Here is an 18,118-nt window from a genome sequence, read left to right as displayed (position 1 = left end):
GAGAAGCCAATAACAAGTAGTTCGGTAGCCTTGCAGGGTCCAACTTGATATGGCCAGAGATCATATATCTTTCGTGTGTATGTGATCATATATCTTTAACAGAACTCTTGGTTCTTTAGAAGAGTTCACAGTTCTAGAAATTGCTCTGCTTGACAAAGGTCACCTAATCTGCGTAAACTCAAGTTCATTCGGGAGTGAAGTTCTCATGTTCTTTTAAACAAAGTGACACGCAGATTTTGGCTTTGGTTCACAGTAATAGAGAAGCTAGCAGCACTGACTCTATTTGAAATATCTCATCCCATCTGAAAATTCATCACAACTTTGTTTTCTTCCAACAACCCACCTCCCGCAGATCCAGCAGACAGTTTGTTGCGGCATTGTCTTATTCCTCAGCATGTTGGCATTTGGCACTTGGCACTTAGTGGGGAAAACGGTTGGAGAACAGTGAGAACAGTTGAATTCTTTGGGCACATGGTGACATGCACTGGTTACATCATCTCATTCTAAATGAAAAGTAAACATACTTTATATGTGCGGACTTTTAAAAAATTATGTGAAGCTCTTCTCATTTATTTTAAACAGGCGGTATGTTCAGTAATTAGGACTTAAGACTCTGAAGTCAACAGCCTGAGCTGATCTTGACATTACTAACTTCTAGTTGTGTGACCTTGAGAAAGTTACTCAACTTCTCTTTGTTGGCTCCTCTATAGATAGTTGCACATTCCCTGTAGCTCCCTCAAGAAGTTGGCATGAGGATGAAATGAAACATCTATACGAAGCCCAAGACCTGGCACAGCACAAATATTTTATAGTTGCTAATTATTGCAGTTACTGTTGTTATTCCAACTTTCCTTTGATTTACCTCATAAAGTAGAATTACGATAGGCTTGAAGTATATTTAGAGATCTCTGACAACTTGTAACTTAAAACATTGCGCATTTATTACCTCACAGTTCTGTAGGTTACAAATCTCGGCAAACTCAGTTGGATTCTCTGCTTCATGTCTTATAAGGCTGGTATCAACATATTCTTGAGGTTCTGAGGAAGAATCTTCTTCTGAGCTCATTCATGTTGCTGGCCAAAATTCTGTACCTTCCAGTTTTAGGACCGATACTCCCTTTTCATTGCTGGCTAGAAGCCACCAATATTCCTTCTCAAATGGGTCCCCTCCATTTTCAGACCATCAGTGGTGTATCAAGTCTTTCTTGTGCTTCAACTCTCTAATTTCTTTTTAAATGACCACCTGAAGAAAACTCATTGCTTTTAAAGGGTTCGTCTAATTATATTATCTCCTCTCAAACACTGCCACAAATCTCTCTTGATTTACTCAAGGGCAACTGAAAAATCCTTTTGCTATATTGCAGGAGTGTATAATATTCATAGGTTCCACTCACAGTCAAAGGGGAGGGAATTATACAAGGCAAGAATCATTGGAGTTCATTATGAGAATTCTACCTACCATATTCTCCAATTGAAATGGAATCATGCAAACATCCCTCTACTAAGCTCTATACGTTTTATAAAAATGTGTTTATTTTATAACAATTATCTTTCTCTATGTTAAATCATATTCATCTGTGTGTGTGTCCCTTATATTTTAGTTCGTTGGAAACAGGAACTATATCTTATTCATCTTTGTATTTCCCTAGCTATTATTAGAGTATATGCCCACTAAATATTAGTTAAATTCGAATAGTGCTAACTACTGTAATAGGATCATCATTGCTTAGCATGAGTATGTCCTGTTCTTGTTCCATCCCACTTGGCCAGTTATCACTGAGCATCGATAGGAGAATAGATCCCATGTGTTTGATGCATTATTGAAAACAGCAGTAAAAACTAGTAATTGACAAATCAAATTGCAGTTGGGGTTTGGCAAAAATGATTTTGTTGAGGGATGGGAAAGAATGCTCCTATAATGTCCAAAATCATTGTCTAAGGTTTTATATTTGTATATTTTAAGAGAAATTTAATTCACATGTCTCTGGTGTGTTTACACTTAACACACCAAAGCAACAATTTATAAAAAGCCATTTGGTGTCTAGGAACTCTTTCTAAATTTCCTTTTTAACTGAAAATCATGTCTGAAAAATATGGGCAATATTAATATCTATGAGTAGGCTGATTGGCGGGGAATCCACTCACTAAGAGCTTTGAGTTCTCATCCCAATTCTGTTAACTGTTCGTGTTGATAATTCACCAATGTGGGTAGTAGTTTCCTCATCCTTAAAATGAAAAGATTAGAATATATATATTGAAATTCATTTCTAGATCTAAAATTCTTTGATTAAAATTTTTTATTAAAGAAATATATAAACTGTGATATGGCAGAGTCTTTTCAAAGTACTGTGCTTATGCTTTTTTCCTTTTTTTTGAGGTAGATTTTTATGATTAGATATTCATTTTTAAGCTGTGAGGCAGAATAATAATTCTTAGTTATATTTACAGTGAGAAAGCTGAGATTCACATACTTGAAGTATCAGATGTATATATAAAACTGTGACACATAGTAGCTATTTACTAAATAATTGTTGATTTGTAGCTGGATTGTGGATGGACAGATGGACAGGCGGACGGACGAATGGGTACAAGAATGGATGGATGGTCAAAATAACAGGCAAACTTTCTTGCCATTTACCCTTGGAAATTCCTGAGGATAAATGTTTTCAATTTCACTTTTCGGAAATAATGGTATTGCAGTATTCTGTTGTCTCAGACTTTTTTTAGGATACAAACCAACTATTCACTTGTTTTTAAAAGGTGCTGAGAATATAAACTTACCTCTTGGAGTATCACTGACTACAACAGTAAAAAGATTTTTACTATGGTTGAAAGTGCCTTCTTTGAAACATATGCAGCATTTATAGGGCTGCTTGGAATAAGCCAACTGAAAGATTTAATGATAATAATCTCCATATTTCTTCTAAAATTGATTTCCGGCTTCAATGAACTTGGAAAGAGTCCTGGGACATCAAATAAATAAAGATCATAACATGAAATGAATCTTCAGAATATGTTCATAAATTTACATTTTAAACATGACCAGAAAATATATATCTTTGCCCATTATTAAGGTGATACTTTAATGAAAAATTTTCATTTGCATGAAATAAACCTTTTTGGCTGCAGATGAAAGGATTTTATGGTAGCGACAATAGTTTTGTGAGTTAAATGATCCCAACATCATCAGGAATGAATCACAAGTGCCTACCATATGAATTACAGCACCATGAGTCTTAAAAAGGTATTTCTGTGGAAAGCATTCTTCCCATCTGCAACAATCAGATTCTGCTTTGAAGTCCTGCTAGAGAGCCTCACAATACATGAGATGGCCACATGCTACCCAAACTTCTCTCTCAACTTGAGTTTGACTGCATTTTCTTAAAGAACAACGTGGTAACAATGACGAAGTGGTTTAGAGAGAAAAATGGCTACAGTTTTTGTACTTATACTTCATAGTATGTGCATTCTGCAGTGATCCTTTCTGGACATAACTATAGAAAATATGCCAGTGGATGTGCAAAATAAACTTTTGAATGAAAATATGACAAACGTGCGTGATTCCTTTGATCCCTACTATATTGAATCTGCAATGAAGTTTTCACAAACATTTCAGGCCCAAATGAAACTAACCTCTTAAAAAATACATAAGTTGTTATTGAGGCTTCTTAGCCATATCAGAAAGAGATACAAAAATGTATAAATCAATAACATTAGGTGTCATTATTTCAAAAGAAACTGTTGCTTCTGCTGACTTTCACTCCACTTCCTCTGCTGAATGGCATCGTGGGGATAGAGATTTGCCTCTGTAATTCGTGCTTTTTTTACATGAAGCTTTCCAGACAGACACAAATAGAAATAAAATGACTTCTCTAATCAATCACTTTGTGTCACTATTTTTATTAACTAAATGAATCATGACCCAGGTATCTCTCTTTGGAAGTTGGCTGCTGATTCTAGAGTCTGATCTATTATAGGATGGCAAAATAGCAATGGTAATTAACTTGTAGGTTGGAAAAAAGTCCCTCTTTAACCTACAGCACAATTCTCTGTTTTGGCCTCCATAGAGATACCAGTACACTATTTGCAATTTCATAATATAAACAGATTTGGGGGGAGTATTCCTCATTTAAACTTCTGTAAGAATGTTTGTTATCCACAACAGGCATTGCTGAACACAAATAGGTTTTAAAAGAATGAAGTTTATAAAGTTTAGACTATACTTCATTACCATATTTACCTTTATGTGCTTTACTATTTATTTATATTCTGTCTCATACTCTGATAAAAAAAAAAAATTAGCAATATAAAGAGCAGGCCTCTTTCTATCCTAAAATAATACATAATAACCCTAGAATCAGATAAATGCTAGTGGGTGGTGGCTATTTCAACCAAAAGGATATTATTTGCAATATTATATAGAAAACTAAACACCTAATAAAAACTTAAACATCTAAAACTAGAAAATTGGTTAGTATATTAAATACATTTAAAAAGATATTGTAGAGGACATGAAAAGTCTTTTACACTATACTGATATTTGTAAATGTGAGTTAAAAAAATTATAATATGATTCTATTTTATTTTAAGAATACATAAAGATAACAAGCATAAAATACCACAAAAGTCGAATTGGCTATCTCTGGTTTGTAGGACTATGAATTTATTACTTTATAGATATGTGATTATTTATTACTATTTTATTTGCTTATTAAAATAGTATATTTATATAATATATAACAACCTATATTTATCATATATTATGCTATCTTATTTATTATTTAATTTTTTTCTTTTCTAAATTTTCTGCAATGAACATATGCTAATTCTGGTTTTTAAAATAGTTGTTTGTAAATGGAAATTAAAACTAGTTAGGGCTGTTTCCTTTCACTGCCACTGTTCTCTGGGACTATTTGGGAAAGAGAAACGTTCGAGACATGCCATTTCAAAGTATGAATCCTTTTGTGTCCTCTGTCTTAGTTATTCAATACATATCTAAAGTTTGCTCTTTGAACCTTCTTAGAGCGACTTTTTATTTTAAACAATTTTTCTAACTTGTGCAAATGCCAAACACGATATGACTTCTTAGGCAGAAATAAGCCCTCATAGAACATCAGGAAATCAAATTGAAACTGTTAATTTAAACTACTACCATATTTACAACTTATTTAATATTCTTTTCAGAGGCAACAGCATTTAAGCCAAGAATATTTCTAAGCTTTAGGGAGCAGAACTTCACATGACACATTTTCTGAACGCTCCCCATTCTTTTTACAGGAATCAGGTAAGAAGGTGGAGTTTAGAAATGAGTCAGCCTCATTCCTAAGTTACTTGTAAGAAAGATTTTTACTGGTGTCAGATTTGCTTCTAGAAAATCAGTACAACCGAACGGAGGATATCTAACTGAAAATGCCCTTCCAATTCTCTTTCTCAGTGGTTTCTCAGTCTTGATAGTTACCAGTTCAGCTGTGTTTGGTGGTCAAAAGAAATGATTTGTTAGAATATAGCTTTCTCCGATGCTTTTAATTTAATGTTGATCAAATTAGATTAAGTTGATACTTTTTAAAACAACCAGGCTACAGATAGGATTCTTTAGTGTAGTAGCAGCAGTAGTAATTGTCGTGGTGGTACGTCGTTAATGTCTCATTCCAGAAATCTTCCTTAAGAGAGTCTAAGGTGCCAACTCTCAATTTGAAAAAAGTATTTCTTAGAGAATTCTGTCATAGTCAGTGCAGGCAGTAGGGACAGCTGCTGGGGCTGATTTTCTGTGACTCTGTACCAATTCCAGTCACTAACCTGAGCCTACCCCAGGCATTCAGGCTCCTCCCGAAGCTCTGTACCCCTCTGTCGAAGGAAATTCAGAAAGTAAAAGTATATGTTGACCTAAGAAGCCAGCTCCATCCCCATTTCTGGTGATTGCTTGAGCCCATGATGCAGCATGTTTCCAGACATGTTTTCTCACTTGATCACTTCTTTTCCATCAGCCCTCGCACTGAGGATACTTCAGCTCTCTTGAGGAAAACATTGCTAGCTATGGTCTGCGTTATAGTTTTTCAACTATGCAAGGTTAAGTTTGTTGCAACAAGTAAGATGAGCTTTGGTCCCTTTTGTGATTCTAGAAGTAGAAACTATTAAATGAAACTTGCACTTATGCCTATTTAAAGTGTTATATGAGTTCTAATCAAATACACACACGCACACACATACGCACATACACACCCCACTGAAACTTTTATCTCACATGCCCTGAAAAATAATACCTTGAAATTGGTAGACATATGTCGCTTTTCCCTCATATATGTATGTACAGCAGTAATGGACATAGTAGAACTCAAGTTACTAGAACTAAAATGTTGTTCTTGAATTCCATACTTTGATTGGGAGAGAGGGCACAAGCCTTGTAGAAATTTCATTTCTTTACTTCACTTGAATGTTTTGTGCATGCATAAATCAGAGTTCAGCTGCCTCATGCTGTGTCTCCAGAGATCACATGGGTAACATGTGAATGGAAATAAACCCTGTAGGTAAAAGAAAGAGGAATTTGGATACAGATCAAAGATTAACTTCATTCCATTCTTTCCTTCCACTTTTACTGTCCCATCTAAATGCGCTATTTTATGGGACTTCTTTTTATTCCCAGAGGAAGGAATGAATTTAAATCAGATTTGGGACTTTCTTTCTCCCCCTTTTTTTAATCCATGTGATTTGATCTGCTTAGTAGTGACTTTAGATAATTGAATTCTCAATCGCTAGGACCCTTCAGCATAAAGGATATGGTGTACTGGCTTGATTTATTATTATATATTTTTAAGTTATCATTGTAGCCTGGTTTAAGTTATAGGAAAAGTTGTCTAGAATATTTAGCAATATCATTAGCAGAAATATTTGCCTATGAGTATTATGAGCATTTCTCACTTTTTTTGTCTTCTAGATTGGAACTAATTACTATGTGCTATTAACATTGACTTAAGCCAAGAACATTTCTAAGCTTGAAGGATCAGAACTTTGCATTACACATTTTCTGAAAGCTTACCGTTATTTTTATAGTAGTTAGATAAGAAGGTGGAGTTTAGTGTAGTCAGCCTTATTCCTAAGTGGCCTGTGGAAAAGATTCTTATTGGTATCAAAATGAGATCCATGGGAAATGAGAAATATTATAGTGCTAGAAAACAGTTTTCACCTAATTTTTAAATCCTTTTTAGAATAATTTTTGCCAGGTATTTAGAATCATAGGATAATTATAAAGTGACAATTTTGACTTTCATGAGAATAGTAAGTCAGTGCATAGAATCAACACACTGACGTGTTTCAAGGTATGGGGAAATAAACGTATCATGTCCATGACTAGCCTCAAGTGTCAGAAATTCTGGAACAGAAATTCTGGACAGTTCTGGTTTATTGGATAGATATCTCAATGCATTTCAAGGATTAAGATGATATTATTTAATTGTTCCAAAATGGAAGCAACTTTGACTTGGGGGTCTCATTGTTTGACAGTTTTATAAACTTTCATTTACTTCTACAAACTGTTTTCTGAGAATTTCCTTTCTTTTCAAATAAAAGACCACAAGACTTAAGAGGAGAACAGAGGTCATATTTGAAAACAGTGAAGGCAGGCTTGAGGAACATGTAATACCACACGGGAGGTTATTCTTTCAAGTTTTCATGGATATAGAAACATTCTAAATATAAGTATTATATAAAAAAAGGGAAGTAAGATAATGGGTTTTTTTGTATTTTAGGTAATACAAGAAGCTAAAAATTTGAATTATGTGGACATGGAAAAATGTGTGACAAAACTATAGGGGGAAAAAAGATCATTGGTTTGCAGGGGTTGGGGGTTGGAGAGGAGGAATGACTAGTTGGAGCACAGTGGAGTTTTAGGGCAGTGAAATCATTCTATATGATTTTATACTGGTGGATACATGATATTATGCATTTGTTAAAACCCATAGAACCATACAACACAAAGAGTGAATCCTAACCATACACTTTTGTTAACAATAATATATCAATTTTGGCTCATCCGTTTTAACAAATGTACCACACTAATGCAAGATGTTAATAACAGGTTTAATAACAGGGTAGCATGGTCTGTAGGAACTCTATTTTCTGCTTATTTTTTTCTGTAAAATGAAAACTGCTCTAAAAAAATAAATATTAATTTTTTAAAAGTAGAATCGATTTTTAAATTAAATATTTATTCTCTGATATTTCTTAAAGTATATTAAAAAATAAAATGTCATACTGAACACATGGTTTTACTTCTTTTCATTTATTCTTTTTTATTTTTTTACAATTGTTCTTGAAATTGGGCAGGTTAGATGAAATATGAATTTTTTTAAAATTTTGAGAGACATTTACATTTGGCGATATGAAAGACTGCACATCCTGAAATACTCCTACATGAAACTATCAAAACTACTTTTTTAAGTTTATGAATGACTTCCAAAATGATGAAGGAAGATGAGCAAATACTAGAGGTATTGGTTTCCCTGGGCTATCCCAAAGTCTCCAGTTGTCCAGAGCCTGAACATTAAAAAACTACTGCATACCGGAAAGGGAGTCAAAAAACTTGGGCCTATAAAGGGAAAGATTTTGATTGGAGACCAGAATAAAGAAAGGAAAGATAAAAGGCCCGAATCTAAGAAAAAGGATGAATAGAAGAAAAGAAAATACTGATGAATATAACAGGTCTGTCTTAGCTATGGCTGTCAATAGAGAGAATTTCAAAGGAAATTAAAAGAAAAGGAAAGAACGGAACTTTTCTATAAGAACTTATAATCAAGTTTTGTGTTCCACATTTATAATCTCTGTGCAATGAAAAAAGAGCCCTGCAATCTAAGAATTTAAAATTGATCATAGTTGATAGTGTATCACCCATCCAGCAGAAGCAAACAAAATCACACTCACACCAGGTTTCAAAGATAAATATCACATACAACTCAGTCTTCAAAAGACTACTCACGTATAAACTTCCAATGAATATGAGCTCCAAAATATTCAAGAAACACATGAGAACTAAGATATCATGAGGATGAATCAGAAGAAACAACAAATAGTAAAACTAAACCATAAAGACTTCAGATAGCAGATACAGAAAATAAAAATCATTATGCCTAATTTCTTACTTTTTGCTAACGTTTTTATTTCTTCCTTTTATTTTAAGAAATAAAAGGAAGAAATAAAAACGTTAGCAAAAAGTAAGAAATTATAAAAATGACTAGGAAGATATAAAATATAACCAAACAAAACATCTAAGATTGAATAATATAACCACTGAAATGAAAATATCAATAGAAGTGTTAAACAGTAAATTAGGCACATCTGGAGAGAGAAAGTCTGGATGACAGATTTGAATCGAAAGTGCACATCATGCAGGACAAAAGGAAACATAGAAAATATGAAAGAAAATATAAGATTAAGAATATTTTTAATATACTTTAAGAAATTTCAGAGAATAATCATTTAATTTTAAAATCAATTAAGGATATAATGGCAAAGACAATGAACATCTAGTTAGAGTTCCAAAATAAGATAATGGAGATAATAAAAACTTTATTTTAATAAATTTGAACACTTAAAAGAAATTGTTTAGAAAAATATAATTTAGGAAGATATAGAAAGCATGAGTAGTTTTCTAATCTATAAAGAAATTCTACCAATAGTTAAAAATCTTCCTCAAAAGGAATACAAGACTCAAATGGTTTTACAGAAGATTTCTACATAGCATTCTAGGGTCAAATAATGGAAAAAGAGGATCTCAACCACATCAAAAGTCAATATGATCAATAGAAGAATGGAAAATTATAAATTAACCACATTCATGAACATAGGTGAAAAAAACCTAAACAAAACATTAGCAAAACAATTCCATCTGTGTATATGAAAGGTAATGCCATCACAAGCAAGTTTATTTTAGTCCATAAATTCAACAAGGGTTTAATATTAGAAATAGTAATTAATGCAACTAACAACACTACAAAATTATAGGAGAAAAACAATCTTATTTGGTATAAAGAAATAATTTAATTAAATTAAGCATCTATTTACAATAAAATCTCTAATTCAGAGTAGAAATAGATACTTCCTTATACTAAATAAGAACACATTAACATGCCTATTATTCACCCACCCACTTCGAAAATCATATCAAATATTGTCAAGGATGTGACTAAACTGGAATTCTTATATAATCTGCTTCACATAGTGAGGATTGGTGATAGCTCTTTGGAAATATTCTCGTATTTTTTAGCAGATTTTAAGGCACAAAAATTTGACTCCACCCTTACACATGTACACTGAAGACTTGTATAATAATGTTCACGGAGGCATTGTTTGTATAATAAAACACTGGAGTTTTGTAATAACAGGAAATGCAAATATCCATCACAGGAGAATGGATAATTATTCTTCTACACTCATAGAATGGCCTACTAAACAGCGAATGTATGCATCAACAAAGATGAGCTAACAAAATGTGTGAAAAGAGCAAGTTGCAAAAGTATAAAACCATTTTTATAAAGTTTGAAAACAAGCAAATCAAACAAAGGGAAGCAAGGGAACTATAAACAGAAACTCGGGATCTTGATTTCCCATAGAGACAAGGAGGGACATTATGAGAGAGAGGCACAGAGGGGCATCAAAAGTATTGCTAATGATATTTTCCTTAAATTGGAAGGTTAGTGAACAGATGTTTGTCATATCATTATATTTTATAACATTTTTTTGCATTTTCCAACTATTGCATAACAAAAGAATGCCTATAAAAATCTAATGTGATAGTAAAGTAATCAAGTTGATACACAGAAAACTTCTTATAATGCAGTAATCGTAGATGATGGAGACAGGAAACACATGTCAAGCAAATGGGATTATTTACCTTATTAACAGTGAACATATACTATTCAATCTTTTCATCCAGTTTCACACAGAATGTTTTGTGAAAGGTAGCAGTGTGCTATGGTGAGAGCCAGACTGACCAGTGGAAATTTGGGTTGTGATACTTCTTAGCTGTGAGATCTTGAGTTTTAGTTCTCTCATTTGTAAATAAAGATAATAATATGACCTAATTTATCAAGTTATTATATTAAATGAGTTAGCACATGGAAAGTACTGAGACAGGACATACAGAGAATAAATCCCCAATTAATGTTGGATTCTAGTCATTCTGTTTTGATTTAATTCTTTGAAATATTCTGTTTGTATTATGGTAGGCTTTGGCCATTTGACGAAGCAGTTGATGACATTGGCTGATGGACATGTGGTGTTGGCTCTAGAAGGAGGACATGATCTCACAGCCATCTGCGATGCATCAGAAGCCTGTGTAAATGCCCTTCTAGGAAATGAGGTAAAAAACTAAAAGTACAAAAGATCAGGGGTAAAAGACCAGGAATGTATGCATGCATATTTTTAAGTCTTTTAAAAAAAAATCCCATGTGCTCAAAAACACAATGTTGCTGTTAGAACTTTAAGAAGGTAAGCCTTATGTAAGAGAAGTTTATATGTTCTCATTTTATATGCTATAATGTTGTCCAGTGATAGAATCCACATAGCATTCCCTTCAGTCAAGTTATTGGCAGAACTCAAATAAGATAACCCTTGGGAAAAGAAATGCTTTCTATACTGACCCAACTAATGAACAATGGAACATTGAAAAAGAAATAACTCAAAGAAAATTTCTCTCGAGATTGTCTATAGGAGTATGTTAGTTCAGAGGGGCAAAGGGCTTTTTAAAAGTATTTTTTAGCTTTATTGAGGTATAATCAACAAATAAAATTATAATATATTTAGAGTATACAATGTGATGACTTGGTATACATATACAGTATGAAATGATTTCTACCATTAAATTAATTTAACACTTTCATCACTTTACATAGTTACTTTTTTGGGGGGAGTGGGGGTGAGAACACTTAAGTTCTCTTAGCAAATTTCATTTGTACAATACAATGTTATCAACTGTAGTCACCATGTTAACCATTAGGTCTTCAAATCTTTTTATCTTATAACTAAAAGTTTAAAACCTTTCACCAACCTCTATCTCTACCCACCATCACCATCCCACCCCTGGTGATCACCATTCTATTCTTCTATGAGTTCAACTACCTTTTTTTTTGTGTGGGGGTCGGGGAGTGGGTGGAGGTTACAGAAGTAACATCATGCAGTATTCTATATTTCTTGTCTGTCTTATTTCACTTAGCTTAATGCCCTCCAAATTTATCCATGTTGTTGCAAGTGACAGGATTTTCTTCTTTTTTTAAGGCTGAATGATATACATACATATATATATGTATGTATATCTGTCCATTTATTTGTCAATGGATACTTAAGTTGTTTCCATACCTTGGATATTGTGAATAATGCTGCAGAAAACATGGGAGTACACATCATTCTTGAAGATCATGATCTTGTTTCCTTTGGATATATACCCAGAAGTGAGATTTCTGGATCATAGTTGTATTTTTAACTTTTTTAAGAATCTACTGCTCTTTTCCGTAATGACTGTACCAGTTTACCTTCCCATCAATAGTACACAAGAGTTCTCTTTCCTCCACATTCTCACCAGCGTTTATTTCTTTTCTTTTTGATAATACACATCCTAAAAATAGGTGATTTGGTATCTGATTGTGGTTTTGATTTGCATTTCCCTGATGATTACTTATGTTGAGCATCTTTTCATAAACTATTGGCCATTTGTATGTCTTCTTTCAGAAAACATCTATTCAGATTTTGGATTCAGGTCCTTTGCCTATTTTTTTAACTGGTTCGTTTATTTGTTTCTTTGCTTATTGGCTGTTGAGTTGTATGGATTCCCTGTTTATTTTAGATATTAACCCCATTACTGTATACATGGTTTGCAAATATTTTCTCCTATTCAGTTTGCCTTTTCATTTTGCTGATGATTATCTTTGCTGTACAGGAGCTTTTTAGTTTGATGTAATACCACTATGTTTGCTTTTGTTGGTTTTGCTTTTAATTTCAAACCCCAAAAACCATTGCCAAGACCTATTTCAAGGAGCTTACCCCCATGCTTTCTTGTAAGAACCGTATGATTTCAAGTCTTGCATTTATGTCTTTAATCAATTTTGAATTTATTGTTGTGTATGCCATAAGATAAGGGTACGGTTTCATTCTTTTGCATATGGCTAACTAGTTTTACCAACACCATTTATTGAATGTACTATTCTTTCCCCGTTGTATATTCCTGTTTCCTTTGTTGAAGATTAATTGACCATATATGCATGGGTTTATTTCTTGGTTCTCTCTTCTGTTCCATTAATCTGTATGTCTGTTTTTGATGCCTATGTCACATTGTATTGATTACTTGTAGTATAGTTTGAAATCAAGAAGTGTGATGACTTGACCATTATTCTTTTTTCTCAAGATTGCTTTGGCTATTTGGAGTCTTTTGTAGTTTCATATGAGTTTTAGAAGTTTTTTTTCTATTTTTGTGAAAAATTCCTTTTGACAGAGATCGTATTGACTCTATAGATCTCTTTGGGTAATATTAACTCTCAAAAGAGTTAATATTAAACATGGGACATTTTCCCATTTATTTGTATCTTCTTCAATTTTATTCATCAATGTCTTAATTTTTTTGGTGAACAGATTGTTCACTTCTTTGGACAAATTTAGTTCTGAACATTTTATTATTTTTGATGCCATTGTAAATGGGATTGTTTTCTTTATTTCTTTTTCAGATAGTTCACTGTTAGTGTATAGAACCACAACTGATTTTTTGATGTTGATACTAAATCCTGCATCTTTACTGCATTTGCTTGTTAGTTCTAACATTTTTTATGGAGTATTTAGGGTTTTCTGTATATATCATGTCACCTGAAAATAGTGGCAGTTTTACTTCTTCCTTTCAGATTTGGATGAATTTTATTTCTTTTTCTTACATAATTGCTCTAGATAGTACTTACAGTACTGCATTGAATAAAAGTGGCAAGAGTGGGCATCCTTGTCTTGTTCCTCATCTTAAAAGCTTTCAGCTTTTCAACATTGAATATGATGTTATCCGTGGGTTGTCACATATGGCATTTATAATGTTGAGGTATATTTCTCCTATACCAAATTTGTTGAGAGTTTTTATAATGAAAGAATGTTGACTTTTGTCAAGTGCTTTGTCCGCATCTGTTGAGATGACCATATATTTAGTCTCCATTTCTTAATGTGGTATATCACATTGATTGATTTTGTGTGTTGAACCATCTTTGAATCCCTAGAATAAATCCCACTTGATTATGCTCTTCTTCAATTTTATTCATCAATGTCTTAATTTTTTTGGTGAACAGATTGTTCACTTCTTTGGACAAATTTAGTTCTGAACATTTTATTATTTTTGATGCCATTGTAAATGGGATTGTTTTCTTTATTTCTTTTTCAGATAGTTCACTGTTAGTGTATAGAACCACAACTGATTTTTTGATGTTGATACTAAATCCTGCATCTTTACTGCATTTGCTTGTTAGTTCTAACATTTTTTATGGAGTATTTAGGGTTTTCTGTATATATCATGTCACCTGAAAATAGTGGCAGTTTTACTTCTTCCTTTCAGATTTGGATGAATTTTATTTCTTTTTCTTACATAATTGCTCTAGATAGTACTTACAGTACTGCATTGAATAAAAGTGGCAAGAGTGGGCATCCTTGTCTTGTTCCTCATCTTAAAAGCTTTCAGCTTTTCAACATTGAATATGATGTTATCTGTGGGTTGTCACATATGGCATTTATAATGTTGAGGTATATTTCTCCTATACCAAATTTGTTGAGAGTTTTTATAATGAAAGAATGTTGACTTTTGTCAAGTGCTTTGTCCGCATCTGTTGAGATGACCATATATTTAGTCTCCATTTCTTAATGTGGTATATCACATTGATTGATTTTTTGTGTTGAACCATCTTTGAATCCCTAGAATAAATCCCACTTGATTATGCTGTATGATTCTTTAAAAATTAGTTTTTAAAATTAGCTAATGAAATTAGTTTGCTGAAATTTTGCTGAGAAATTTTACGTATATGTTCAATAAAGAAATCAGCCTGTAATTTCTTTTCTTGTAGTGTCCTTTACTGGCTTTGTTATCAGGGGAATGCTGGCCTCCTAAAATGAGTTTGGACCTGTTTCTTCCTCTTCATTTTTTTGGTTGAATTTGAAAAGGATTGATATTAGTTTTGTTTGTTTGTTTGTTTGTTTGTTTGTTTGTTTGTTTGGTAGTATTCACCAGTGAAGCCATATGATTCTGGACTTTTCTTTGTTGGTAGGTCTTTGGTTACTAATTTAATTTCCTTACTAGTAATTAGTCTGTTCAGATATTCTATTTCTTCATGATTCAGTCCAAGTAGGTTTTATATTTCTAGGAATTTACACACTTCTAGGTTATCAAACTTGTTAACATATATTTTTCATAGTAGTTTCTTATGATCTTTTGTGTTTCTGTTATGTTGTCATGTCTTCTTTCAATTCTGATTTTATTAATTGAAGCTTCTTTTTTTCTTGGTTTAGTTAAAGGTTTGTCAATTTTGTTTATATTTTCAAAAAACCACCTCAGTTATTTTTTATTTTTTATTGTCTTTTTATTTTTATTTCATTTATTTCTATCTGATTTTTATTTCCTTCCTTCTACTACCTTAGGCTTCATTAACGGTTTTTTTCCCTCTAATTGCTTAAAGTGTAAAGTTGTTTATATGAGAGCTCTCTTTTAAAATTAATTTATTTTCATTAAAGTTGATGTACAATATTATATTAGTTTCACGTGTACAACATAGTGATGAGACTATATAGCTTACAAAGTGATCACCCCAATGAATTTAGTACCCATGTGACACCATTAAAAAGTTATTATATTATTGACTATATTCTCTATGTTGTACTTTACATCCCTGTGACTATTTTTATAACTAGCAATTTGTAATTCTTAATCTCTTTTACTTTTTCACTCATCCCCCCAAGCTCCCTCCCATCTGCCGACCATCAATTTATTCTCTGTAACTATGAGTTTTATTAATGTAAATATTTATTACTATAAACTTTCTTTTAAAACTGTTTTTGTTTCATTTCATAAGTCTTAGTATGTTGTGTTTCCATTTTCATTTATCTCAAGATATTTTTGGATTTCTGTTTTGATTTCTTCTTTGACCCATTGGTTTGTTAAGGAGTGTGTTGTTAAATGACCATATGTTTATAAATTGTTTAGTTTTTTTCTTTTAATTGATAACTAGTTTTAGGCCATTGTGGTAAGAAAAAATACTTGGGATGATTTCATTCTTTCTAAGTTTGCTAAGACTGGCTTTGTGGCCTAATACATCCTTTGTTGTGGAGAATGTTCCATGTGTGGTTGAGAAGAATGTATATTCTGTTGTTATTAGATGGAATGCTCTATATATGTCTGTTAGACTCATATGGTCTAATGTGTAGTTTAAATCTAGTGTTTCCTTATTTTATGTCTGCATGATCTATCAGTTGTTGAAAGTAGAGTATTAAAGTCCTCTACTACTTCTGTAATTTCATTTATTCCTTTTAAATCTGTTAATATTTGCTTTATAAATTTAGGTACTCCTGTGTTGAGCACATGATTATTTACAGTTGTTACATCCTCTTGATGAAATAACCACTTTATCATTAAATAATGATCTTCTTTTTCTCTTATTATAGTTTGTGCGTTAAAGTCTGTTTTTTCTGATATAGGTATACCTACCTCTGCTTTCTTCTGGTTTCCATTGGCATAGAATATCTTTTCCATCCCTTCACTTTCAATCTGTGTTTCCTTAAAACCGAAGTGATTCTCTTGTAGGCAGCATATGATTAAATCTTATGTTTTATCCAATCAGCCACTGTATGTCTTTTGATTGGAAAATTTAGTTCATTTACATTTAAAATAGTTATTGAGATATATGGACTTACTATTGCCATCTTGCTGTTTTCTGCCCGTATTGTAGTTCCTTACTCCCTGTCTTGTTATCTTCTTTGGTGAATTGATTTTCCCATAGCGTTGTGTTTGATTTCCTTCTCTTAATTTTTGCTTATCTACTATAGGTTTTTGTTTTGTGTTCACATGAGGCTTGCATAAAACATGTTATAGATATAATAGTGTATCTTAAGTTGAAAACATATTAACTTCTAATGCATGTAAAAATTCTACATTTTTACAGTTTCCCTCTTCAATTTATGTTTTCGATGTAACAAATTATTTTTATATCGCTTACCCATTAACAAATTATTGTAGTTATTTTTAATATTTTTTCTTTTAACTTTTATACTAATGTTATTTACCTACTACTATTACAATATTAGAGTATTCTGAATTTATATATTTACCTTTACCAATGAGTTTTATATTTTCATAAGTTTTCATGTTACTAGTTAGCATCCTTTCATTTCAGCTTAAAGAACTCCCTTTAACATTTCTTATAAGGCCAATTCTTCAGCTTTTGTTTATCTACAAAACTCTATCCTTAAGTACAAATTTACTGGGTAGAGTATTATTGGTCGGCAGTTTTTCTTGCTACACTTTGAATATATCATTCCATTTCCTTATGATCTGCAAAGTTTCTGCTGAAAAATTCACTCATAATCATAATCAGATTCTATTATATATGATAAGTTGTTTTTCTTTTGCCACTTTTAAGATTCTCTCTTTGTCTTTAACTTTGGACAATTTAATTATGATATATTTTGGTGTGGCTCTCCTTAAATCTATCTTATTTGCTACTTTTTGGGTTTCCTAGACTTAGATGTCTGTTTTTTTCCTCCAGATGAGGATAGTTTTTAGCCATTACTTCTTCAAATAAGTTCTATGGCCCTTTCTCTCTCTCTTCTCCTTCCGGGACCCCTGTAATGTGTATTTTGGTCAGCTTGTGGTTCCCTAGAAGTCCTTCAAACCAGGGGTCCCCATCCCCCAGGCAATGGACTGGTACTGGTCCGTGGCCTGTTAGGAACCTGGCTGCATAGCAGGAGGTGAGTGGCAGGCAAGCAAGCAAAGTTTCATCTGTATTTGCAGGCGCTCTCCATCACTAGCATCACCTCCTCAGCTCCACCTCAGATCATGAGGCATTAGAATCTCATAGGAGCACTTGTCCCTATTGCCAATAAGGTTGGGAACCACTGCTTTAAGCTA

The sequence above is a fragment of the Pteropus vampyrus genome, unplaced genomic scaffold, assembly GCF_000151845.1.
Source record: "Pteropus vampyrus isolate Shadow unplaced genomic scaffold, Pvam_2.0 Scaffold4, whole genome shotgun sequence".
Taxonomy (NCBI): Eukaryota; Metazoa; Chordata; class Mammalia; order Chiroptera; family Pteropodidae; genus Pteropus; species Pteropus vampyrus.
The sequence above is the reverse complement of the archived record's forward strand: the minus strand, read 5'-3'. Positions refer to the sequence as shown.